The sequence below is a fragment of the Lepisosteus oculatus genome, chromosome 5, assembly GCF_040954835.1.
Source record: "Lepisosteus oculatus isolate fLepOcu1 chromosome 5, fLepOcu1.hap2, whole genome shotgun sequence".
In the NCBI taxonomy this organism is placed as follows: Eukaryota; Metazoa; Chordata; class Actinopteri; order Semionotiformes; family Lepisosteidae; genus Lepisosteus; species Lepisosteus oculatus.
The window spans coordinates 295,626-321,605 of record NC_090700.1 but is presented as its reverse complement, the minus strand read 5'-3'; the positions used below and the strand labels follow the sequence as shown (position 1 = coordinate 321,605).

Sequence of the window (25,980 nt, the reverse complement as noted above, 5' to 3'; positions counted from 1 at the left end):
CTCAAAGTTGCTCTATTGGCGAAATGAGAGCGCCGCAGGGGTGGGAGCTCTGGGGGTCTCAGCGGGGAGCAGGAAATGTGTTGCCCTGCGAGAAAAGTGCAGGTATCTGGGGACGGGTTGGGTACATGAGGATTCAACGCTTCTCATTCACCAGAGAACTAGGAAAAACCACCAGCAGCTAACAAGCTCCCAGCATGAGTCACTTAAGGGACTGGAGGAGCCTTGGCCTAAACCAGCTCTAACACGAGGTGTTATACCATCAGCAGTGCTGTTCAAAGGGCTGCCAGTTTTCTTCATCATCTACCTTCCAGATCAGTGAGGGCTTTTTTCATTTCTATTTAAGTCAGCCTGTATTTGGGGGAGTAGTAAAACAAACGTCTGATTTAACACAACGACAAAACCATATTTATTTTATTATCCGCAAACAAACATCTATATTGTTAAACGAAACTGTATGATATTTTAACGTATGTACTTTTCTTAAATGGTTCATGTCATGGTAACGTCATTTTTGGAGTATTAAAAGGCACAAAGAATTGCAACCACTGACACTTTGCCACGTACCCTACACTAAACAAATACTCGACGATCCTAGTGGAAAGTTATTTGCTTCGAACTGATAATTTCTCTACAGAAATCTGTTGTTAGCTTCTCCTTGTGTCCTTTCTTGGGAAATTTCGATCAATCCGAAGCAACAGAAGCTGTGAAGTTCAGTGGCTGAGGAGCAGTGGCGTCGCTGCGCCTTTAAGCGCTGTCGGCGCTGGGGGAGGAGAGAGCCTGTGTTGCAGACTGCTGGGGGATTCCTAGTATAAACACTTCAGCCAGACTCGACTGCGGAGTGCGGAGCTCGATTGCTACAAATTGACCTAGAGGCGTTTTATTTTTCCCAGAGAATTGTTATTATATAGGTTTTCGTAGGAAAACGAATGCTTATATGTGGCCTGTATCCTTTGCTTTTTTATTTTTTTTTCGTTCCTTGTATATAGTCACGGATATCAAGTGAGCCGAAATAAAGCAGGTTGCAAAAGGATTTCCCACGTTTCCAGAGACGCGACTCATGTCTTTGCTGGAGTCCTGTCCATAACCAGGCAGGTACGTGTATATCTGGCGGAACTGCAAGGCGCTAGCACCGGAGATAGGGCCGTGCTGCTGATCTGTGACAGTATGAATTTATCTACATTAACACGCATTTGTGTAAACATTGGAATATTTATTTTTTCGAAAAGCTAGGTTCTAGCACAGTTGGGTACGTATATCGACATTAAAGTGCTGCCTAAAATGGAGCTTTAGTGATCGGTGAGCGGTGCCTCACGTCACTGGTGTAGAAACGTAGTTTCCATTTTGTTTTATTTTATCAGCTGAATGCAACATTAGTGCCTCTGAAGGTCCGTCGCATCTCCGCTGTGGTCGCGGGTTGAATTGCGGAGTCGTGTTCATCGTTGTGGCTCGGTGTGCGGGTGGAGTTAGTTTACTAAATGCTCATTTTCAACAGAATAAAATCTCGCATTTTCTGCCCTTTTCTTTTTGATGTCTTTAATTTTTGCATGTTTTATGCTTTAATGTTGAAATACTTAATAGCTTCCCAATGGAACATTGACGAGGCGTCTAATAACATCGGGTTCAACGTGGCCTTTAAAGACAAACACTTTTTAGCAAGCTGTTTATCGTAGCTTCATGAAATGGGAGACTATGGTAGCGCACGCATAGCAGGACTGCAATTCAATAGTTAACTTGGTGCTGTAAGAGGTGGATCATATGGTTTCGATCCAGAATAGAGAAGTTCCTTCTGTAATTATACACTGGCACACGTGGCCATCAGACGTAACGTTATGTTTTGCAGCAGAAAAACAAAATTTAGTTGATAAGATTGGAATTCAGATAGTAATGTTAAACATGTACTACTTTGCGAACAGTGGTTCTGTCTCTGCCTGTAAAAGTACCGTTTTAGGTTAGCTCTGTAGGCGCTGTTGAAATTTTAGGAAGTCTGTAGTAACCCATTGGAAAATCTACAGGGTTACTAATTATCAGAAATTTAACTTGGTGTCATAAACTGAAACGGACAGCAGCCCACGTGCACAACCACAAACTAGAGAAAACACCATAATAGTTTTCTTAATTGTAATGAAAATATACTCAAAATGTCAATTCTAATTTTTGCTTTTTTTTTGCTTAATTGTTTACGGAAATCTTAACATCTTTTCGTTTACTAAGGACCTTTAAAGAGTTCTTACAGGGCTGCGATTATACTTTTCATCCACAAAAGACTTATTTTTTTAAACATCTTCAGTATGATTAGGGCCTAATACGGAATTATTTTTCAGACCGTTTGCGACCATTTCATAGCCTGTGTGTGCTCTTCTGGACTGATAGACCTTCATCATCACTGGGGAAGCTGTTTGATCCCTGAGATCTTCACAGTTCAAGATGTGTTTATTGGGAGCGCCGTTAGTTTGGTTTTCTTTACATCACAACAGCAGACATTATCATTAATTTGTGACTGGGTCATTTCCAGTTTGTTAAAATACAGCGTGTGAGCTTGCTAGTTGTGTTTTCACAGAATTTAGAATTTAGATAGTTGCTTGTATATCAAGTCCCTTTCAGGAGGGGGTGCTCTTTAGTTAATGGGGAGCTTCTTGGTTATTGCGATACCAACAAGGCATCTTTCAAAGTTGTGGGGATACACATACTTCGTGCAGAATGACTGAGACTTGGCAACTAGGAACTCGCACACGATATAGTAAGTGCAATGGATACTACTGGATTGAAGTTGGATTTTTCTGCTGAATACCTTTCGTTAGAAGCAGGGGCTTCAGAACCATGTCCTATTGCGCTCATTGGTATCCGATTGTACAGGATTTCTTAATTCACTTGTATAGATTTGACATGAAAAATACTTTTACTGTGAGCTGCTCAGAATGTAGTGTTGATTATTTAATGCATTTTGTTGTAGGACCTATTTATCGTGTTGTAAATGAACACATGCTATTCACATTTCTTACTATTTTGTGAAGTCTTTGATAATAGAAAATTAAAAAAATTAAAAACTCTGGTCAAGTTTGGTTTAAAAGTTATGTTTTGTCCATGGTATACTTAAAATTGTATGAACAATGAAGTGGTCATGTTTTTGGAATAGGGTAGGTTTTTCATCAGATTTGAGATTGTTCTTTATATAAAACATTTTACATAGGTGTTTTGGGGGATCACATGCATACATTTGTGGCTTTCAGAATAAGATAATTAATCCTTATTTTTTGCATTTTGATTTGTTGAATTTGTTTTGAATGGATTCCTGCAAACTTGCAGAATTTTAAGTTTTGTGCTTTGGATGCAGATCCTGTATATATTTTCTAATGAAGAAATCTGAATGCTTTGTTAGATTTGTTGGATAATTTAAAAGCTTATTATATGTTAAGAAATTCACTAACCTTTTCTCTGGATTGGAGGAAATCCAATAGGTTTTTTGCAGTGTTTATAAAACTTTCATTCGGTTCTGCAGAACAAAATCTAAACCTCATCTTGTCATTAAAAATGTTTATTCTTGCTTTGTACATGGAATCAGAATTGACTGTTTGAAGAAAAAAGTTAAATATTTATGGATTTGGCTTTAGGTAGGTTTAGTATTGTTATATTAACTTTTTCTGTTTCTGATCAATGTTTTGGGTTGAAAGGCCAAAGGTCTAAGTCGGAAAGGTTGTAAAGTCAGATGCAGAGCCACACAGAGGGTAACTCCTCTTTTATTTGTTCAGGTGCTCACTGATGTCCTTTGAACCTCCATTTCAGAATGAATGGATGTATTCTAACTGGATCAAGGAGCGCTGTCTCACACTCTAGAAATAAACACATTTTATCAATGTAAAATTCATTTAGAGATGAGAGAGAAAATGCTGTGGAAACATTACAGTAGTTGTTTTTCTTTGTCTGTTTTAAGTTGTAATGTCCTGTATTTTGGCATGAATACTTTAGATATAGCTTTGTTTGCTGAACATTTTGTCAAGCCAAAAATACCTTAATGAAAAGTGGTGTTTCCTTTAATGTTTTCAATATGTTTTGTTTTTCAGTGGTAAAATCCAGTGAGTTCTCCATAGCACCCACCCCAGTAAGAATATTGCCTTGTAAATTGTGTTCTCATTTTTATAATCTCCTCCACAGCTGTCTTCAATGATTGAGTTGATTCATCCTGGCTCTTTCTCCATTCATTTTGGCTAGAAAGCCCATCTCTGAGAAAATGCCTGCTCTAAATGGGAGTGGTTGCCTCCTTCCTAGATATAAGAGCAGTCACAGCTGCAATTATTATATGAAAAGCAAATGTCAAAACACTTTGTTTACTGCTCGTTCATTAAAGTGGCATGAGACAGTTTTATTAGTAATGGAAAGATTCACATTATAACATTTGTTGTAAACATCCAGTAGCAGACCATAACACTGTGCCTGTAGAAATAATTACAGTGTGAATAATATTGTAGAAAACCAAGTTAAAAGATAAAAGGATTGACAAGAAGGAATGACAGACAATTCCCTTGTTTTTTATTGCTCCCATAGCTGAATCTTTGGGTCTATAAACTGCTTTGCGTGTATAATTGTTTTTGAAATGGTCAATTTTCAGAATGTGCCTTAAAATATGTTTTTGACATTTGACAGCTCTTGAGAGTACCTCTCATCTCAATGAGCCTGTTATACTGATTTGTTTTTGCAGATGAGGTAAATTCTCACATGTACTAATAACTACTGATAGATCTAGGTCAGATAACTATTATCCAAAACGCCCACACTTCCATAACCCTTTTCAAAAATAAAATACAGGAAGTAATATAATATTGACATTCAAAGACAAACTAAAAAAAAGACAAAGGATGGCATTTACTGTGGCTGCATGGTGTAACTGCATTCAGTTTTAGTTTCTTTTGTTTTTAGGAAAAAAAGAGTACATACTGTCAGTTATCTATAACCAGCTTTATTAACTTTTTGAGAATGGTTCCAGGGCACAGGGGTGCATACAGGAGAACAAGTGTTAGAACATTTCACTGTCCTCCTGAGCAGATCATCTACATTTTTGTTTCATTAAGTCTGCAGATTTCCCTATCTGCAATGCAGAAATGTCTCCTACGGATTTCCAATGGTTTTGTCAAAGAATATGTCCTTTGTCAAGGAATATCCTGTATGCAGTTATAATAATAATTAATAATAATTGCTTACACTTATATAGCGCTTTTCTGGACACTCCACTCAAAGCGCTTTACAGGTAATGGGGACTCCCCTCCACCACCACCAATGTGCAGCATCCACCTGGATGATGCGACGGCAGCCATAGTGCGCCAGAACGCTCACCACACATCAGCTATCAGTGGGGAGGAGAGCAGAGTAATGTAGCCAATTCATAGAGGGGGATTATTAGGAGGCCATGAGTAGTAAGGGCCAATTGGAAATTTGGCCAGGACACCGGGGTACACCCCTACTCTTTTCGAGAAGCGCCCTGGGATTTTTAATGACCACAGAGAGTCAGGACCTCGGTTTTACGTCTCATCCGAAGGACGGCACCTGTTTACAGTATAGTGTCCCCATCACTATACTGGGGCATTAGGACCCACATGGACCACAGGGTGAGCGCCCCCTGCTGGCCCCACTAACACCTCTTCCAGCAGCAACCTTAGTCTTTCCCAGGAGGTCTCCCATCCAGGTACTGACCAGGCTCACACCTGCTTAGCTTCAGTGGGTTGCCAGTTGTGAGTTGCAGGGTGATATGGCTGCTGGTGAACACAGTTGGGTCTGTGTTCATAAAATGCTCCTTTTTAAAGTTATCTTTCATTTGTGATGCACACAACACAGGACATGTCAAAGCATACAAGTGATCCTTCTGCTTTCCAGAATTAATGTTAAGTTTAATTTAGAGATTACATGCTGATTTACATTATGTTAAGTATGTATTGTCTTATTTGGTGTGACGTCTTAAAACAGCTACATGTATCTTCAAGGAAATGCCTTCAACTTTAGAAAGTTGCCTTCTGTTCTGTTGGATTATGTTTCACAAAACAGTTGGTTTTAGTTTTTGTAATATATACATATTATTTTAATACAGTTCATGGTGGTGCTTTCTGAAACACCAGTAAGTGCTGCAGTATAGCGTTCATTTGTAGTTGTACCGAGATGAGCACAAGTATACCATACAGTGCTGGGGGTCACAAATGTACTGTTTATCCATAGCTGTGTCTGAACTGTGTTAATGGTAATTAGTGTTGGATTTACTGATGCAACAGCAACATTTTTGTATAATTGACAGCAGAATCCAAGAGATCCATTTAACAAGCATCCACTTGCATGTGATCAACTGATGTGCAGCCAGTGACTTCATCTTCAGGCCACTGCTGAATGCAGATTGTGTTTGTCTTCTTTTGTGGTAATTTTTCAAGGTGTACAAGTGAGGGGCTGCAACCCCAGGGTCAGAGTGTAAGATGTTCAGCTTAATTCAGTTGCCTGAAATGGCACAGCAGTCTGACAGTTAAATGGGATTCTTGTGGACTTAGTGCTCTTATTCAACTATGTCTTAATTTAACTGGGTTATATTGAGCGAAGCCAAAGTGCACCATGGCTAACTGAAATGCCAGTCATTCCAAGCCAATTCTGAGTCCTGCGAAGGTTAGGAGCTTGTCTATGTGAGCTGAAGGATTGATGTATGAGCCTGTCTAGCAAAGAATTCAGAGTCCAAGGCCATCACAGTGCAGGCCTGTTAGCGAGGGTGTCCTTCACAACTTCTTAGCTGGCTGTCCTTTTGGGAACCTTCACAGCTCAGGCAAGGGCACTGTGGCTGGTACAATAAGCTGTGTGCAGAAATCCATCCTTACGTAATGATCTCACTTTAGTGTAGGATCTGACAGGGCACATGTAGCGTCTCCTGCTTGACAAAGAAAAAATTCCAGCTTAATTACATCTTTTTTCTTTTAAAAGCTTTTCCTTTTTATAATTAAATTTGCTAAGTAACTCTGAAGGGAATTCTCTAGTTATGAATGAGTAGGAAGACGGATATATTGCAGTGTTTCACAAAGGTTTGTTTTGTATGGGGGTGGGGTGATTTATATTTCTGTAGGTCTGATCTGCTTGCACAGAATAGTTTTTTTTTAAACTATTTTATTGTTGGTGTACTGTGCTCATTGGAAAAGAGTAGGCACTAATATGCTAGAATGTCAGTATCTACATACAGGTTAGTAAATGGTCTTATTTCTGGGTTTTAGGTAGGTACATTATTAATCCCATGTGGGAAATTCAAGTGCTACAGCAGCCAGACACAATCAACACAGTACAGTACAAATGTACTGAGGTCTGTTTTTTTGGTTTTGTTTTTTGTGGCTGTCTGACATGCTCTTTGTGAATTTGTGTCTGATGGTGCATGTATTAGTAAAATATAAGGCCTTTCTTTGTGTCGAGTCAACAGTCAATCTGTACAATAGCAGCTTGTGTTTTTAATCTCGCTGCAATTAATTTTGCCTCTCAAACAGCTCTTCTCATTTTGTTCATTTTTAGCATTAACGTATAGGTTCCAGGTACGGATAAGAAACTCAGCGGCTGGTTTCAGAGGAAGATTTATCACATCAGCTGATTGTTTCTATGGAGGGAGTGGAATTTCTTTCTCTGCTGACGAGTTGAAAAGGCAGCTCCCGGCCCATCTGCTCTGTGGGTAAAGGAGCCACTGGTAGAAAGTCAGTCCCTCTGTGCTGTAATCTTGGAACCTTGGAAACAGTGTTGCTTACTACAGCCTTTAAAAGTCAGTTATTTGTAATGTCCTGTGAAGCCGGTTGGCGCATATCATAGGTAAATGCGGTGAGCGCTAGCTGTTATCTCCAGTGTAATGCTTTATTCTTTTTAATCAGACCTGTTTAGCACATTACTTTTAGTTCTTGAGTATACACTGACATTAGTTATTGTCACAGGACTGCCTGGTGAAACACTTCCTGTGAACTTGAAAGAACATGGGAGCTGGCTACAAGAAAGCCACATCAGAACCGGTCACAAGGCCAAAGTGCTTTCTGTTAAAAGTCAGTAATTATTTTCAGGCGCTAAAAGGAGATGAAGCCTGTTGGTGTAAAAGGTACCTCAGCACTTGACAACACCCTCTCCCTAATTAAACCAGGCCTTGGCCATAGCCAATGGGGCATACTGCAGCTTGCACTCTGTTTCTGAGCAGTGAGTTCAGGCTCCTTTCCTGAGCTGCGAGATGATTGCTCGAGACCCTCCATGGAATCTCTGCAATGGTTCAGAGCTGCCGGTGCAAGGCAGTCTGGTCTTCATCACTGTCATCAGTGCTATTGTGCCAAGTGTATCCTTCTCTTCCCTCTCCCTCTGTAGCCCTATTAGGGCAGGTCTTGGAGCTCAACACAAATCGTTCTGACGGTGGGATTAGTTGTAGTTGAGGTTACTGTTATATAGCAATACCCAGATGACTCTGCAGTCAATGCAAGGGCTAGAATGATGTAAATATGTGATACTTTATACTAAAGTAAAAATAAATTATATTTTAATTAAACAGACATGGCTTTCTAATATTTCTTCATTACTAGTGAAGATCCGTATTATTCTACAAAAATGGAAAACCTCTCCATTGCATGTAGGAGTCCCAGTGTAAACATTTTGACTTGGGTGTATTGTTGATTTCAAACTACAGCGCTGAGGGTACATTTGAGAATCCCTTGCCTAGGTTGGTGTGTAATCTTGTATATTTTAGACCCAAGATGCAATTAGGTCCTAATGAAAAGTTTAATAAACGATAAATATAATTTATGGTCAATAACATAAACTTTAAACATCTATCTATCCAAGTAATGCTGTAGGAGATGCTACCTATTAGTGAACCTAAAGGTTTTTCTTATTGATGTGAGCATATTTACTGTTGGATTCTTATATGAAGTAATCTAAATATTTGTGTTATTGTCATCTTTTGTTAAGACTTTCATGAAGATCTATTTATGTTTCAGGTCTAAAATATACAAGAAAACAAGAACTATCCAGATATAATCAAACAGTTTCTTGGCACTGTGTAAATGTTAAAACAAATTGCTGTCCTGTCAAATTTATATTCTTAAGGTTTGATCTAAGCACGGTATTCATGGCACATTCCTGGATTACAGCTAATACTTCCAGTTCCAATGCAGAGCAGCTTTTGGGTTTTGTCTGTCTATACTAAGAGGGTGAATCTGTAAAAAAGGACAGAGTCCTTCGGTAGAATATTCCCATGTGAGGTAATGTTTGAAGCCCACTTTATTATTTTAAACTATTGTGTTCTTTGGAATATAGTAGAATACATTGTGATGGAATATCTCAAAACATCTGCACTTTCAGACTACTTATTTAAATGCTTTCTTTATTTTTTAAACAAACAGTTGTCTAAAACACAGTGTGCTGATGAGGGGGGAAAAAGCTTGTTTTTTTGCCCCCTGATTTATGTGACATTCCAGCTAGGTAAAAAACATATAGTGAGGTTCCTCTACTTAAAGCATGAAGAGTGAGGGGGGAAATGCACAACACCTAACGTATATAGAATTAGCGATAACATGACTCAGCTTTTTTAGTTCAAATATCCCCACTTGGTTTAGCAAAGCTTTTCTAAGCTTGCTGACTCATAGCACATGTAAGAGCAAGGTGAGTGGACAGACTGGGAGTTTGGTCATTATACTGTTCTTTGCTACAGGCATTTGCCTCAGGGATTGATTTTTGGGAAAGGTTTGTTGATGTTCATTACAGCTTTATCCTCTTGTTATCCTCATATTGTCTCATGATACAGGAAAAGGTGGTAAAAGAGCACTGTATTTAAGATTTTGAAATTTGACCTGTTGCAAGTAATTGCTTGAAAATTAATGCCTTTGTCTCAGCTAGCATGGCCAGCTGTGTATTGAGCCCATTGATCCAAAAAATGCTTCTTTACACAATATCACATGAATGGTGTTTCTTTTTCAATTTCAGTGCTCTCTTCAAGAGTCAGTTTTTCTTCAGTTTTAGTTATTAGCTTAAATATTGCATTTAAATAAATTTTAGCTCTAACTGAGACATTGTTTCATTTTGTCTTATTGTCTTCATTTTGGTTTTTGTAGTTTTGAGAAAACAATGTTTTGATCAATACAAGGTTCTTTTTATGAAAGCGACTGATAATGTTCATAACAAAACTTCAAAACAATAGTCAAAAGAGCTTTTCTGTTAACATTTTTACCCCCTTTTTGGTGATAATTCTTTCTGTTGCATTATTATTTGTTTTGGGGGCACAACAGAATATGCAGGAAATAAACAAAAATCAACAGAACTTATAGAGGTGGAACCCTGGTTTCCCTGTAATTGTTGTGATATTTTTTCTGTGTTTATTTTCAAATGTCAATGAAATCTGAATTCCCTGATTAAAAAAAAAAACTTGTGACATTTTGAAAGACCATAAACTCCAGTCACATGGTTTTTTTGCTATATTAGGTTTTTCAGAAAATGTGAGGATTTTTCAAAGTAGTTGTCATAGACATACAGTGTGAAACTTGGCAGCCATGTTGTACCATGTCCATGATAGAACTGTGCACACAAAAAGGTGATGAGTTTGTAGCTGCGTCCGCATGTACATGGCTGCAAAGGAACAAGTGAAGGTTCCTTTCATGCTGAAAGGAAGGGAAAAGAGACGCAACATTATGGCTGTGGAGTCTTCTTCAGGTGTCAGTTAGATGGTTTACCTAGTTTGGCTGCCATCTTGGATTGAACGATTGATGAGACTGTTTATTCATTATAAATTGTGCCATCTCACAAGATTCCCAATAACACATTAAAAATGGGTTTCCATGTACCAAACAAATTGAAGGGCTAGGTGGTTTTTGAGTAATATCCTTGGGGCACCATGAAGCGCCATGTAGTTCCAGTGTTCATAGGGATCTACAGTAACTGTTCCTTCATCCTTCAATGTCCCTGTCCACAAGTAAAACCACTCTGATCTAAGCCATTGAAGCCTGTAGAGCAGTGATTCTGCTGCTGCAGTAGGTGTCTTGACAGAAGTAGATCTCCAGCTGTCAACATATTTACTGAGGCATTAGAGCTGCCATAAGATTCAGAAAATCGCCATTGTCCATCAGCAAGCTCCATGTGCACATGGCCCCAGCATTAACATGTGAGATAAACACTCATATGAAGTGCCTGAACAACAGAGAGCACAGAAGGCTCATCCTCATCATCTTTCACAGAAGGCCAACACTGACAAACAAAAAAACAGCGTCGCATAAAATCTGAAAGTGTATCCATTTGCCATATGAGGACCAACACCATCAGAACTGAAACCTAACTGACTGTCTATCATGTAGTCATCACTGCTAATTTATTTAAAAGCACTGAAGATGTATCCCCTACACTACTTGAGAAAGTTTTTATGTATCAAGTAGGAGGACAGAAACACCAATATCCTCCAAGCAGAACCACAAGACCTGGAGCTGTGATCTTCAGCTGTTTTGGGTTGGTCATAATATCCAGGGGTCATATTCCAGGCTCCCAAACAAAGTTCTGTTCTACCAGAAGGCCTGAAGAAGCCTTTCCACAATATGGTAAAAGCAAGTTCAAACAAATGTTCAAGTTCAGTGTCTTTATGTTGGGAGGAAGAGGCAAAGCAAGAGCATTGAAGAGAGCGTGCCATGACCGGATTACATGTGCTCTGAGGTCAGTGGTTGGGCAGGCGCTGGCTATTCTTACACTCCAATTTACATAGACTCAATTGGCAGGCTTATAGACAGCAGTGTTATAATTAGACGCTGGACTATCGTTGCTGAAGCTCAGCAAGCACCCTGATGTAATTACATGATTCGACCAACCAAAGGCTGTAGATTTCTGCTTCATTATCACCTGACCTCACTGTCAAGCTGGGCGTTATTCCTCTCTGGGGAAAAAAGAAGTGTGATGAGTCTACTCTGACCTTTATTTGTGTTGGGGTTCTGAAATAAAATTCAAAATTTACTGTTATTGTTACAGTTATTTAATCATTTGCTTGCCAATTGCTAACAAATTGAAATGCATATAAATACTTGTGATGCCAATTTCAGATTTTGAGAAGGTAGGCAGTGCCTCCCTCACCTTTTCTGCACCTGCCCAACCTGCCAGAGACTGCACAGCGAGTATTGCTCTTATCAGTCACCCCCAATGTAAAGGAAAATAAACGTCCCCGACTACGAGGGATAACCAATGAGTGAACGACTAGAGCTCTTAGATACATTTGCATGAAGGAAATGATTGATTGATCACCAAATAAATATTTTGACAGAATTCTCATTTACGCTGGGAAATGAGTGGATTTCTCCGTGACCGTTCTGTCTATGAATGATGTTGTCCCTGGATCATACACAGCATGTGACTCGGTAATGTGCCTGCCATTAGTTTTTTGAACATCAGGTTCTAGGACAAGTTCCCTGCCTTTTAAATTACGTACTGGGCTGAACTGCAATCACTTAGTGGGAACTCAATGAGTTTTCCCCTGTAAGAAAGTATTTTAAGATGTAACCAGGACAGAATTTTGTTTGTTTCCGTTCGTTCAGCCTGAAGCTGTCATTGGCAGTGCTGTGAAGATAAGAGCATTTCAATCACAGCAAACTGGTTTAGACATCAACAGTACAAATGCAGCCAATGAAGAGAGTGGGTGTTGTCTGCTATTAAAATATTTACCTTTGTTAACCAGCAGCTTAAATGATCAACCTTTTGACTGGCATATTTTGAGAGGATATTGTCAAACATATTCACTTACTGTACTTCAGGTATCTAAATAGTGAGTGACTGGGATCTGAAAGTGGTTCATTTAAAGGTCGAGGTTGCTATACTTGCAACTTGTGATTGTCTCTAAGCCAATGACTTGGGTTTGTTGTGAATATGCATTTTGAGAGCTTTATCTTGCAGACTGTTGATAACCTGGGACCTGTTGTGTTTTGTATCTACCCACTAGCAGAACAGTAGCAGTCAGGTTTCTTGACTCTTATATTCTGCAACTTCCATGGAGTTACATAGAACCTTGTTCTATGGTCCTCATTAAAGTTCTTATTCTTCCATGGGGACAGAAGGAAAAGTTACAAAACATGCTCTTCCAGTTTAATAAAAACAGTTATTACAAAACAATGTTGCACTGTTGTGCTGCGGTATTAGACAGAAATGTGAATGTTGCTTTACAGACTCACTTCAGAATAAAGTGAAATCCTAAACAATGCTTTCTGGCAACTTAGGTTAAACGTATAGCAGTGTAGCTGTCATCAGGTGGTTGATTGGTTGAAGTTTCACATGCCTTTGAAAGCATCCCCTATTAATATCTTGCATACTTTTTTCAAATAACTTGTTGGACCAATTGAGTAGAAGGACTGGATATAGTTCCGTTATAAAGCTTTCCCTTTTTCAGACTGTTAAGGTCACCCAAAAATATTAGTCCTTTTATTAAGGTAAAAATCAAGTTGTCAGTAGACTGGTTAAAAAACAAAACTCCTTATGGTTTGACACTGTGTCTGTTCATTTTTTGTGTTGATATAAGCTGTGTCAATGGAAACAAGCTATTTCCTTTTAGTTTCCTCATGTTTTGTAAAAAAGAAGTATGTTTACTTTTAAACAAAATATGGTTTTGTGCCACAATGCAGTGCAAAAATAGCTGATCAGAACCAAAGTCTTATTCCTCGATTTTATACAGAAACTTTCATTGTCTCTCCAGTTCCTCTTTCCTAATCGATTTCAGAATGGAAAATCCATATTCAGAATGTCCATAAGGGTACCCAATCATGTGACACTTGTTCCAACTTAATTTAGAGGTGGCTTTCTTAAATGCTTAAATTGATACCTATAGTTAGCAAGCATGCATTAAAATAATGTTTACAACCATACAAAATAAATCTGTATTCCTTCTCAGTGAGGTGGTGTTTAATAAAATGCTATAAAATCGAATATTCTATAGACGAAGAAACTTAATTTGACAGATTTTAGGGTTTAGTTTTTATTGCCTAAAAACTTGGCAGTGACTTTAATTGCACCCTGATTCCACTGTGAAGCCCTTTCTGACCTGCTAGAGATGCTGTTGGGTGACTTTTGCCCTCTTTCGCCTACAGGTCTCATGAAAGCCATGCTTGTACACAATACGTCTCACCATGGCTTTGCAGTGCTTTCATTAAACTGCTTCTGCATTGCATCACATTCAACTTAGAATCAAGGAAGTCTGGCTTTACATTAGCTGTTGTAAGTAATGCTTTTTTGAATGGATGGGTGAAAGCTCAGGTACTGAGTTTGGCTGCATGATGTTTTTAATTATAATAATAATTGCTTACACTTATGTAATGTTTTTTTGGACGCTCCACTCAAAGTGCTTTACAGGTAATGGGGAGCCTCACCTGGATGATGGGACGGCAGCCATAGAGCACCAGAACACTGGTGTTTGTGTGTGATTGCAGTTTCAGGTATGGCTCATTGAGGTTTCCATAGTAGCTAGGTGACTCATACTTCGGTGGTCTTGCCATGTGACCTGACCTTGTTGATTAGGCTGTGATAGGTTGAGCCTGTGATTTGTCAACCTGGTTTCATGTCCTGTAGAAAAATGAGGCAACAGAAAAACTGAAGAGTTTTAGTGGGCTGAGTGAGGTGAGTAAATAAATGAAGGGCAAGAAGAGAATTTGGTGGTGGTTTCTTGACTTGGACAGATGTTGCCATACAGAAGTGTGTCAGTGATATGACAGGTTAGTTTTGGTTACAGTTGTTTAGGCTTCCTTTATAGCTAACTCTGCAGACCTAAATCAATGTTCTTAGACACATGCGCATCACATACTCCTCAAGTTTCATATGAACAATTTTTAAGTGATGTTGAATGGTAAAGGTATTTGCATTTATATAACATCATAAAGATCTATGCTTTATTTTTTTCTTCTTCAAAATTTACTCTTTTACTGTACATTACACACATATCCATGTCCAATTTGTATCTCTTAACATATAACTTCCATATTTGTGTCTACCTCTGCCTTTTCTGGGTTTATTAGGACCTAATTCTCATTAGGTTTGTAAAATTGTAGACAGGTAAATAGTTGCTTTTTAAATTCCTATGTCTGTAGTTTTTAGTAACCTTGCAGAAGACTGACTTCATTGTTTTATGAACAATGTCATATCCGTGTAGATGAATATAATTAAACAAGTGCTTATCATCAGTGGCAGGTCAAGCCTTATACTGAAGGTCAGGCTGAGGTTAACACTTTAATGTGTGCATCTCAGTACAAGAACATTTTCAATTTCTCTAAAGTCTGCCTTTATTTATTCTACAGTATTTATTTTAGTGCTGAGGAGAGTTATCAGCCGTAGATTTGCAACAGAGCAAAAGGGATATATATGTTCTAAAAGAATAAAAAAAATCAATAGCTGACTGTCGGTTCATAAGGAAGCCAAGCAGATTGTGTGTTCTTGTGTTGTCTTGTGTGTTCTTGGAACCAAACCTAGATGAGCGAGACAAATTCAGAATGAGCCTTGTTGTAAGTCATCAAACCCCTGTGTAGGGGAAAGAATATCAACAAAAAAACTTACCAACTTCTTTATAGTTTTTTGGTTAATAATGAGAATGTGTTATAATATATTCTCTCTAGTGAGAGGTTCTAGACACTGAACAAAATATCCCATTTAGTCACAATTCTGGAGTAACTGTCTACTAAAGCCCACAATTCATTTTCTTGATTTTTTTGAAAAGTCACCGTTTAGCCCGCTGTGTTTTGAGTCATATTAAGAATTGTATTACTGTTAAAATCTTAACACCCCTAAATGGGGAAAAATTGAATTAATTTTAAGATGTGAGCTCTGTTGATGTCTTAAATAATTCATGTCATGTCCAAATTATTTATGAGAAAATGTTGATTTTTAAAGACCTGGAGCCTTCATGCTGGGTGAGGAAAGGCAGCCACGGACCTGGTGAAATAATGTGGCTGCCTGCTGCATACATTTTGCTGGAAGCGGTATTTAATTAAGATGTGCATGGCTTACACAGACATATACTGATAAGAGTTTAATGCATTTTTGAGGCTATGAGAGCTTGGTTTCTGATTGGTTGGGTTAATGAAGGTTGTCTCTTTAGAGCTGCTTGATCAAACTCGCTGGAACTTTACAGAATGTATTCCATGGTCTATGAAATTGGGTCAGGGTGACCTACTTTCTCACAGTTCAGGGAGCTGGGTGGCTGAGTAATGGGAGTCTGTTTGGGGAGAAGTGCTTTTGAGAGATTGTTCCGGAGACCAGGCCACACTTCTACACAATGTGAGGAGTGGGCCAGCGTGCGTCTTGTGAACAGCATGCTTGATTGTGAAAAACATGCAGATGAATCCATGATAGTCTTCCACCTGCCGTGCAAGTAGGTAGTAGATGTAGCTGATCTTCTATATACTGGTCCTTGACTCGTGATGTGGGTTGGCCTATTATTAGTTCATATCATGATCTGTGAATTGCGTGGGCTAGTTATCCTGAAATTGTCTAGCTGTGATCATCTTGATGCCTAGATTCAAAAGGTTTCTCCATTTTCACTTAGGCCCCCGTGTAGCTTTCTTACTTTATTTTCATAACATTCAGACATAAAACACCCTCTTAGAGGCTAAAGTAACATTATAGTAAAACTTTCATGGGCCTTTATGACTGGTGTTCAAACAGACATAACATTACGAGTGTCAGCAGCTTCCATTGCAGCTGACACAGCAGATGTTATAGTATGTTTTAGCATTAGAGCTATGGTTAGAGTTAGAGTTTTGGTATTTCTGAAATCTTAAGTAGGCTACAAAAAGCATGATTCAAAGTAACTATTTGCAATAGGATGTTAAATATAGAGGTATACCATAGAATAACTCCCCAGTGTGTTGCAGTCTTTTTCCATGACGGTGAGTATAAAAGAGAGCTGTGACTGCAGTACATTACTGTGACCTTGACCTTGTCCTGAAACCTTGACCTCTGCACCAAAGGCTCAGCTTCTCCATCTGTTGCTTATCTGAGTCCCTGACAGGTGTTCTCTTTACGCGATATGTGCAACTTAATCTTTTATCTGGCATAATTTGGCATCAAAAAGGCCCCCATTTAAATTTTAGTGGCTAAATTAAGACCAATGATGTTGCTTTGGTTTGTCTAGTCTCCAAGCATTGCAAAAGATGTGGGCTGTTTACTGTACACAGCGTCCTGTGAAATTGAAATCCTGTCAATATTTTTCTAAGACCGAGGACATGAAATGCTGAAATGTATGCTCAAAGGCCATGGTGTGTGCTGATCACTGCATCTTAACTGTTAATCTGGGGAGATCCTCCTCTGCTCGGTTTCAGGAAATATCATGGCGTCATGCAGGGACTCCTGAGTGAAAACGTAACCATTTTAGGTTTTCTATGTGGCAAAGAGGGCAAAACAAAATGCATACATCCTGGAACCTGATTATCCTCCACCTCTTTGTCAAAAATTGCTGTCAGTCAGTTCATGCATACTGAAATTAACATTGGACTCATCACTAAAGAGGATTATGTAATTGGTGTTTAACCTTATCAATAAGTTTAATATGTTCCATGAATGATACTTTGTCACATATGGTATAAAAGCAAAGTGTGATTTAATATGTTAACTTTAACATGTTCTTATTTAGAATTTTGTATTCATGTAATTCTGAGACTAGTCATAAAACTGTTTTATTGGGCTAGGAATAAAGGTCACTGATGCACCCACTAGAATAACAAGATGTAACTTGAAGGCCCCAGAGCTAGAAGAGTGATCCCCTGATAGACTGGAGTGGACCTGTGCCCACTGTGGCAGTATCCTGTGCTCAGGATGAAGGATAGCCCTCAGGATGCAGCTATACGTAGTGTCTGCTGGCACATTCTCATTGGTCCCCGAATATAAACTCCGAAACACCCCAGAGCATGAGCTACTTTTTTCCTGCACATTTTGAGGACTAAAGTGAATAAAACGTTCATTCATGCCATGAATTGTTAATCAGGCTGTGAAGAGGTTATAAAACACATCTAGCCAGACATTTGGATTATTGTCACAATCAGCTCAGTGCTAAGGTTAAGGATAGAGTGTCCAGAGAAAAAAATCTTTTTTTCGGACTGGCACATATCCGCCTAAGAGCAACACAGATTAGTTAGAGGGAAAAAAACATTTAAAGAGATTTGAGATGTCCTTCAGCTAGTTTGAAGGTTTTTGTCTTGCAAATCCAGTACAAGGGCGCCTGCAGGCATCTCGACCCTGCTGCGCTACTGATGCCTCTCAAGGTCACACTAACCCACCCCGTGACATTCAGCAATAACAGGGAGAACGGGAAGGGGGTGCAGAGAAATCTCCTTTGTGATCTGCTGCTGTGCACAGGGAGAGGCAGCACAGACTCCTCTACTGTAAATACAATTTGTTACTTAAACGTTTGAAATTTTATGACATACCTGTGACAAAGTCATCTCATGCTTGTTGAGAACACATGTACATAAGGAAGCTGAAAGGCTTCAAAAACTCTTTGTAGTTGACACATATGCGGAGACAGAGATGGAGAAATGCACACAGAGAGAGATTTAAATTATTTAAAGGGGCCAACGTCCAAAACCAGGAGATTCTGCAGTCTTTGAATGCCAACTGATCACTCAACATGCACCTACGGTTTCCATCCTTCTCATTATCTCTTAAATCCAGCTTTATCTCCAGGTAGCTGGTAAGAGGACACTCCCAATGAGGACAGTGTAGGAACTGCCTGGAAATAATAAGCAAGTGAATTAAGAGTTTTCTATCCTCCTTCTACTAGAAGACAGATTCTCCCATTGGATAGTTTATGGGGCAGGTTTGGAATACTGTTTACATTTGGAAATCTTTAAAAAGATACTAGATCAGCTGGAAATCAATAACTGTAGTTGGCACTTTTGTAAAAGAAAAAAGCAAAAAAAAAGATTTCTTAAAAAGCTTTATGTAATTGCAATGTAGAACTTGGGGGTTTATTAATGTACAATGAGCACCTTTTTATGCCTTTTGCACTTGAAATACATTTCAGTATTGTCTCAACACACAATATAGATACATAAGACTTCCTGTAATTAATTTTATTCTTAATTTAAATGTGTCAGCTGTCATGCAGGAACCTGAAGGCCTGGCACACTAAATGGTGTGTGTGTGTGGGGAGAGAAGTGGAAGGGTCTGATTGTGGCCAATTAAGATTCTCGTGTGTCCAAGGGAGAAGGTTCCTGCCACGCAAACCAGCCCTCCGCTCCGCCACACATGTTGGCGGACATGCTGAAGCAGTGGCCTGTGTTTGTATGGCTCTGCTGCTGTATTGGGACTCGTACCGTGGGGCAAGAGCCCAGCCAGTGATGTGTGACGCCTGGCAAGCTGGCACAAGTCGGAGGCCATCTGCTGAACGCGAGGCTGTTGTGAGTCACAGAGGGCGGGGCTCTAATCCCCTCTCCCCAGCGCAAAACACAGCAACTTGGAGACATTAAAAATAAAAGCAGGCTCCTGAATAAGTCTTTTGAATTTTATCTTCTAATTTGTCATTGGAGGTTATGCTAATCCATTTTTATTGACATGGTAAATGGGGCTTTATCATAAAAAAAAGTATTTATAGAAATTATCTTCGCATCACAAGTGTCACTGGAAGACAGTTGAATGGACTTTTGGAGGAAAAAGTGAAAGATCCCCAAGCTTCTGTACAAGAGCACATCCCCAGAACAGCAGTCACCCGTTACACCTACACAGATTGCTAGAATCGGTAGAATTATCATTTCTGAGAGTATGCAGACACATTTTTATGCAAACTGTACAGGAAAAGCAATACTGTATACAAAGATGCTAAAAGTGCAGTCCAGATTGAGACTGAGATTGATTGAGACTCTATTTTGTGAATGTTACTGCTACTTTAGGTCTTTCTTATTCTTATAACACACCATCTGTTTACCCAGGTAACTGCACGGCATTACTTCTTTATATTCTCTCTCTCTGGGATATTTGTCAGCCCGTAGTTACACAAATGAAATCTTCTATACAAAAATATTTCTTATTATCATATTATACATTTCTTCTTATTATTGAATTACACACAATCTACCTGTCTACCTTTCTGTTTTGACTTTGAAGACATTATATTGGATGTTCCCTCATTGCTTACTGTTGGTCTTGCACCAAATCCCAAAGAGCAGAAGTCCAGGAAACATGAATATTATTTAATGACAGCTTTTTATTTTTTGCCTGTAATCGTCAAGAATGAAAACCCCTTCGTTCTGTTGTCTTGCACAGGCAGGGTGGGCTTGTCAAACACCCCCTGTTCTGGTGTTTGTGGAGGGGACTTGGACCACTCTTAGATACTTGCAACCTTGGATATTTGCATTCTGTTTCAGTGGTTTCCTTGAAATTTCCTTGAAAATACTGAATACCTCTTGGTCACACGTGTTTGCACTGATGACTTCAGTTAATAGCTCCGATGAAGCCCACAGTAGGTTTGCTTATTAACTGCCTCCCTGTCTGGGGAAAAAGGCAGGAGACCCAGACGCACTTTCCCTTTTAATGTACTGGCTTTTCTTCAATCGTTTAATTAAGAATGCTGAGATTATTCAGTCTGGAGTCAACTCCTGCTCTCTTCCAGGCTTTCATTTATCTATGATTAAATTGCTATCATTCTGTAACTGTACTGCGTGCTCTCTGAGAACCGCAAAAATCAAAAGATGCTGGAAAGTGTGAGAAAGGGAACGATGCAAAGTGTTGTAGTCAATTCTTGTTTTCATCCTTGTTGGCTCATTAAACACTTTAATATGTATCTTGCAGGTGTGGTATCCAGAGTTCCCTCTTTGGTAAATATGGCCCAAATTGCAGTTCTGAATAGTTTAGTTTATCCTCCATTTTGCTTTTACTGATTTAAAAAAAAACATTTTGTAGAATGTTGCAGCAGTTCTTGACAATTTGTCGGCAACTCTCAGCTGTTATTTTCTGAGTTTGAACAACCTGGCTGATATTGACAGTAACAGGTCCATAAGAACTCGGTGACCCTTAATTTAAGTAGGTGAAAGATTTCATTATTCTCCTTGTAAAGTATTTGAAACTTTTTGGATATGATACAGTTTAATGTGAATCTGATTTAAAAGAGCAAAATAGTAGAAAAGGGCATTCCCCTTTCACAGTATTAAATATTAAACAAAGTATCTTATTATTAAAGAATAATAATAGATGCGTTAAATAATAATGTCATTTGTATTGGGCTTCAGTTGAAAAGCCAGGACTCCCGATCAGCGGTCTTGAACGACCGTGTGAGAGCCTGGCACTCAGGCTCTGGTGTGCAGGTCCAGCTCCTCTTCCTCCGGCGCCCGAAGGGTTAATAGGTTGCTGTAATTGGCACCCGCAGCTGCTCTTTCTTTCGACAGGGGATGGTTTTGCAGCCTCCGCTTTGTGTGACAGCTGCCTAATTGGGCATTCTCCCCTTGTAGCCAGCCTGCCTCCTCCAGCCGGGCTGCTGACGAATGGCAGCGGATTACAGATGAGGACACGCTGACCTGCTCGACCTCCCCGCGGAGCTGTGGGAGGGGCCTCCTGCGAGCCCGGCGCCGCGGGTCACTGGAGGATGAGGTCGTGAGAAGGTGGAGATTCTGCCAGGTGGCGGATGACAGAGTGTCACATGACTGTAGCCTGATGTCAGTATGTCAAGGGCACAGGTTTTGGCACGACGCGTACCCTCCTCTTCCATCTTTTTTTTTGAAAAGGTGTTTTGTTACCGTTGCAAGCTCTTGGCTGCATCCCCAGTTCTTTTCAAACACAGGCAAAAGTATGATGATAAATGTTCTAAGTATTTTGATTTTTGGTCATTTATTTGTTCTGTCTTGCTATGTAGAAGACTTGCAGGATAAGGTTGTGTCCTTGCATCAAGAAGTGATAATCACCCTCGTAATGCTCATTATGAAGTATTTCTGGCACTGCAAACTCAGGAGCCTGCCGCCTGTTAGAGGCTCGGGAGTCTGCCCCTGTACTGTGATGCTGATGAAAGCAGTTCTGTGAGGAATAATGATTGATATGGAAGATTGTTTATCATTATTATAACGGTGCTGTCGGTGTTTGAGAAAAGGTCTTCCACAAACTTGAAAAACTGGTTAGAGTGCATTAAATTAGTAATTTTAATTGTGTAAAAGCTTCCCACTTATTTTCAGCATGTTGTTTTACTCAAGTATTTTATTGTAAATAGGGTTATTTGGCACTTAAGTAATTAAATCATTCATCAATGAGATGAGAATCAAAAGATGGTCTTCTTTGAGCTGACAGATTTTTGCAGAAGGTTTTGAAATAGAACTTCATCTCTCGGAAGCCAGTAAAGCTGCTCTGCAGATGTCCTTAACTCTTCGAGGAGACGGTTAGTGCTGGTTTCTGTGCAAAGTGCCCCAGGGCAGGTTAAAGCGATGAAGGGCTTGCTCTTACGCATCTCCTGCTCTGCTTCCCTGTCTCTGCTTTGTTGTGATCACAACCCCCCCCCACCACCACAAAGTAACAAAAGCAAATATGCAGTGTAGCTTCACATCATCTTAGCAACGGAGGCAAGAATCCCAGGATCTGTGCCGGTGTCTTGTTGTTGTCATTCCTCTAGGATGCAATTTCCTTCCCTGAGGTAAAAAGCCGTCAGTAGTAAAATGTGATGAATTAGTTCACTCGAGCAGACTCGCCCCTCTGCGTGTTGGTGTGTGCGTGCGTGCGTGGGTCGAGTGTGTGTCGGCATGGAGAAGGCTGTGGGGGAGAGTGCTGGCTGGGTTACTACAGGTTTAAAGCTGACCTTGTTGTGCATGTACTTAGCTGTATTTCAGTGCCTGAGTCAGGCTGTGCGAGCTCTGTAATCCCACGCCCTCGTACACGTATGCTTGATTAGTGGTAGTTGTTATCTGGGAAGAAGACAGTCCGCCCTCCTTGGGCATTGGTCAGGACGGGGGCACAGGGGGGCGTCAAGTCGAAGGAGAGAGATAGGAAGAGAAGGATCCACATTAGTATTCTGCTGGAGCATTGCTGCCTGCAGAGCAAATTGATTACTACAGTGTACCTGTGCTTGGCATCACAGCTTTGGAAGAAAGGTAGGGCTGTATATTTTGTTTCTGGTTTTGCATTACACAAGAAAAACATGCCATGACTACTTAACCTTTTTGGCATCTCTCACAGTATATCTGTTGCCTGTTGGTAGAGTTAGATTTGTTTTCTTTCCTGATTTTTGTATATTTGTAATGACTTTTCCTTCATAAATGTAGGAATATTTTAGGTTTTAATACATTGTTCTGAAGTTATGTGGTCTGTCGCATGGACATTGTTTTCTGTTTGTTTCCACTACAATCTTCTAAAATGCTTCAATAGGTAACACACTTATGTGCTTTTATTTTTCAAAAATGGAATTAGGATGCTTAAATGGTTGTATGATTGTTGCTGGAAAAGAACTGTTTTTGTTGTTCTGTGTTTACAAGAATTTTGGTCTTCAAACTTTGTGCAGATTCTACGTCCCGTGCTGAAGTAGATTCATGTTTGAAAAGTTGCAGTCTCCTGTTTAGCTTTTGCTCAGGTCTGAGGACAGTATTTCAGTTACAAAGAAGGGGGGGGGGGGATGTTTGCCTGTGTGCTGATGTTTCTTGTTACTTTGGCAGAAGCAGAAGCATCCAGAGAGATTTCCCAGCTCTCTTATTCAATGGTATTTGTAGAGAGTTTATATGTTCTTGTAAAAGTTGGCTCCAACAGTAGAGTAGAACGTACAATATTTTACTTCTAATATACACCATGAACACTTGCATGTTGTTGTAGCTTCTAATGCAGCATAATATTTAAAAGACCCTACCAGAAAAATACCAAAAAGTCAAATTTTGTATGTGATGTTTAAAGAGAGGCATACTTTGTGATCTTCCCAATTTTATTGGGTAGAGAAGTGTCTTGGGAAGCAGTTGACAAATCTACCACAACCACCTGCTGTGTTAACTGTTGGAGTGTTTGCCTGTGGGAGGGTTGTCACCCACAGGACCTCTTTCTGCAAATACAGTGGAGTTACGTCAGCAGCAGCTCATAACCTTACAGGCTTCACTGCTTCCATTAAACTTTTACTGATACTTTAAAACTTTAAAATAATTTAAATACTAATGTTGTATTGCTTTCAACAATGCTTTATACAATGTTTTACAGGTTGTGTGGCAAACATTTATGTGTAGTCTTTGCTTTTCCAAAACCACATTGGGTACCTTATGATTTTTAAGAAAAATATTTTTTCTGTCAGACTTTTGACCCAGTTGTGAAAATGTTTTTAGGCATTAAAAGGCAGCAGTGAGGTGTCAGGAAACTCTAGAGCTTGAGCACTGTGGCAGACACAGTATTTCTCTGTCCCATCGTTGTTTTTTACTTTGAGTTGAGTTGAAGTTTCCTCTAGAAGGCCTTATTGAATCATTCTATCTTTTAGTAGGCTAGGTGGATCTAATTAATTAGAGGTATTAATTAAATATCTTTAGTTTGTTTTAATGGATGAGCACTAATATGTAAGAAAAGAAAGATATTAATGGAATTGACAGCATGTTTTTTTTGTCATTGGAGAGCTCGGGTTGTAGAGCCTACAAGCAAAATGCTAAAGAAGATATTGAATGGCTGCAATGTGAAGTAATAGTTAGGGAACTGGGTTCACATTCCCGGTGGGACACTTGTTGTACAGTTAGGCAAGGTGCTTCACTTGCATTACTCCAATAAATAATCTGCTTTATAAACGCGTACCCCAGGTTTTCATTGTAAGTGAACATTTGTTCTCAATTAATATATCTAGTTCAATAAAGTATTAAGTTTAGAAAAATCAGGACAAAAAAAATTAAAGGCTACAGTGTTGTCTGAAAAGCATTGCATGAATGGTAATAACTTTGACTTTTTATTACTGTAACAAGACAAAATTTAGCATTTGCTCATCCCGAACAACATAAAAACATAATGGTTTCAAAAGCGATTCTATGCATTAAAAAATAGGAGTACCTTTTCTCTTCTGTAAGACTATATCTGTGGAAAACGCCACAGAATCCAATGGCTCCTTAAAAAAGTGAATGCTTTGAAATCGGAGCTCCAGAAACTTGGAGAGCATCGTGGAGGAACTTTCAAATCTCAACAATCATGGTAGTATCTCCTAATTATCAGAACATACAGAAACCAAAAGATGAGCCGATATTGTCACAATGTCACCTAACTTTACAACAATGTACAAGTTTGTTCCAGGGCCTGGAAACAGATAGCTAAATCTGGGCAACTCAAGACAGCAGCTTATAGAACATCGCCATAGAAGAGACAGCAGTTCTCAAGGAATCACAATAACCCCATCAGCACCAGAATCTTGAGAGACAGAGAGGTGGCAGTAGTCAGTCTTGGGATCAGTGCGAGGGAGATCCTGAGTCAACTGCAGTATGCCATCTCCCTGGAGCTGTGGCAGCTCACATCCTCCAAAAAGGATACAAGATCCTAGCACGGGCAGGAAAAAATGTAGTCTTGTGGACGAGTTGCAACTAAAAAAGATGGGGATGAATCCAAATAAAATCTGCAGAGGGGGATCCAGTGGTAATGGTATGAAAGATAACCCAATGAAAAAACAGATTATAAAAGGACCAAGTAGTGAAGCGCTTAAACCTAAATTTTAGGAGTATTGGGTATAAAATAGATAGTGTTTACAGCACCAGCATACAATTGTGTTGTAATTGGAGAAATGACTAACAAAACATGACGATAAAAACACAAAGGAAAGAAGATGCAGTTGTAACATTACACATCAAACAGGAGTGAAAGCTCAGGAATCAAGGGTCTCAATTTGCTTGAAAAAAAATGGGAATATTCAGATATGGCTGACGTAATTACCACGGAGAACTGAATTAGGACCAGTGCTCTGATTCAAAAGCAAATGTCCGTGTTCTGCTATGACTGCTATAAACGTCTTGTCTTTGTAAACTATGTTGGTCTTTCTCACACCTGAAGAAGGCTCCACAGATGAAACGTTGTTTTCTTTCTTCTTTTTTTTCAGCATGGAATAAACCTATTACT

General features: G+C 39.3%; 1 protein-coding gene across 7 annotated transcripts in view; it reads left to right on the top strand.

Annotated features, from left to right (window-relative positions):
• The first annotated feature begins 777 nt into the window (after positions 1-777).
• Positions 778-25,980, top strand: part of nrip1a (nuclear receptor interacting protein 1a) — a 41,275-nt gene continuing 16,072 nt past the window's right edge. For 3 of the 7 annotated variants that reach the window (XM_006627853.3, XM_015341363.2, XM_015341360.2), the window contains exon 1: positions 778-1,092. The gene's annotated coding sequence lies outside the window, so the exon portion shown is untranslated. The other 4 variants (XM_015341361.2, XM_015341364.2, XM_015341365.2 and 1 more) reach the window with 4 other exon arrangements.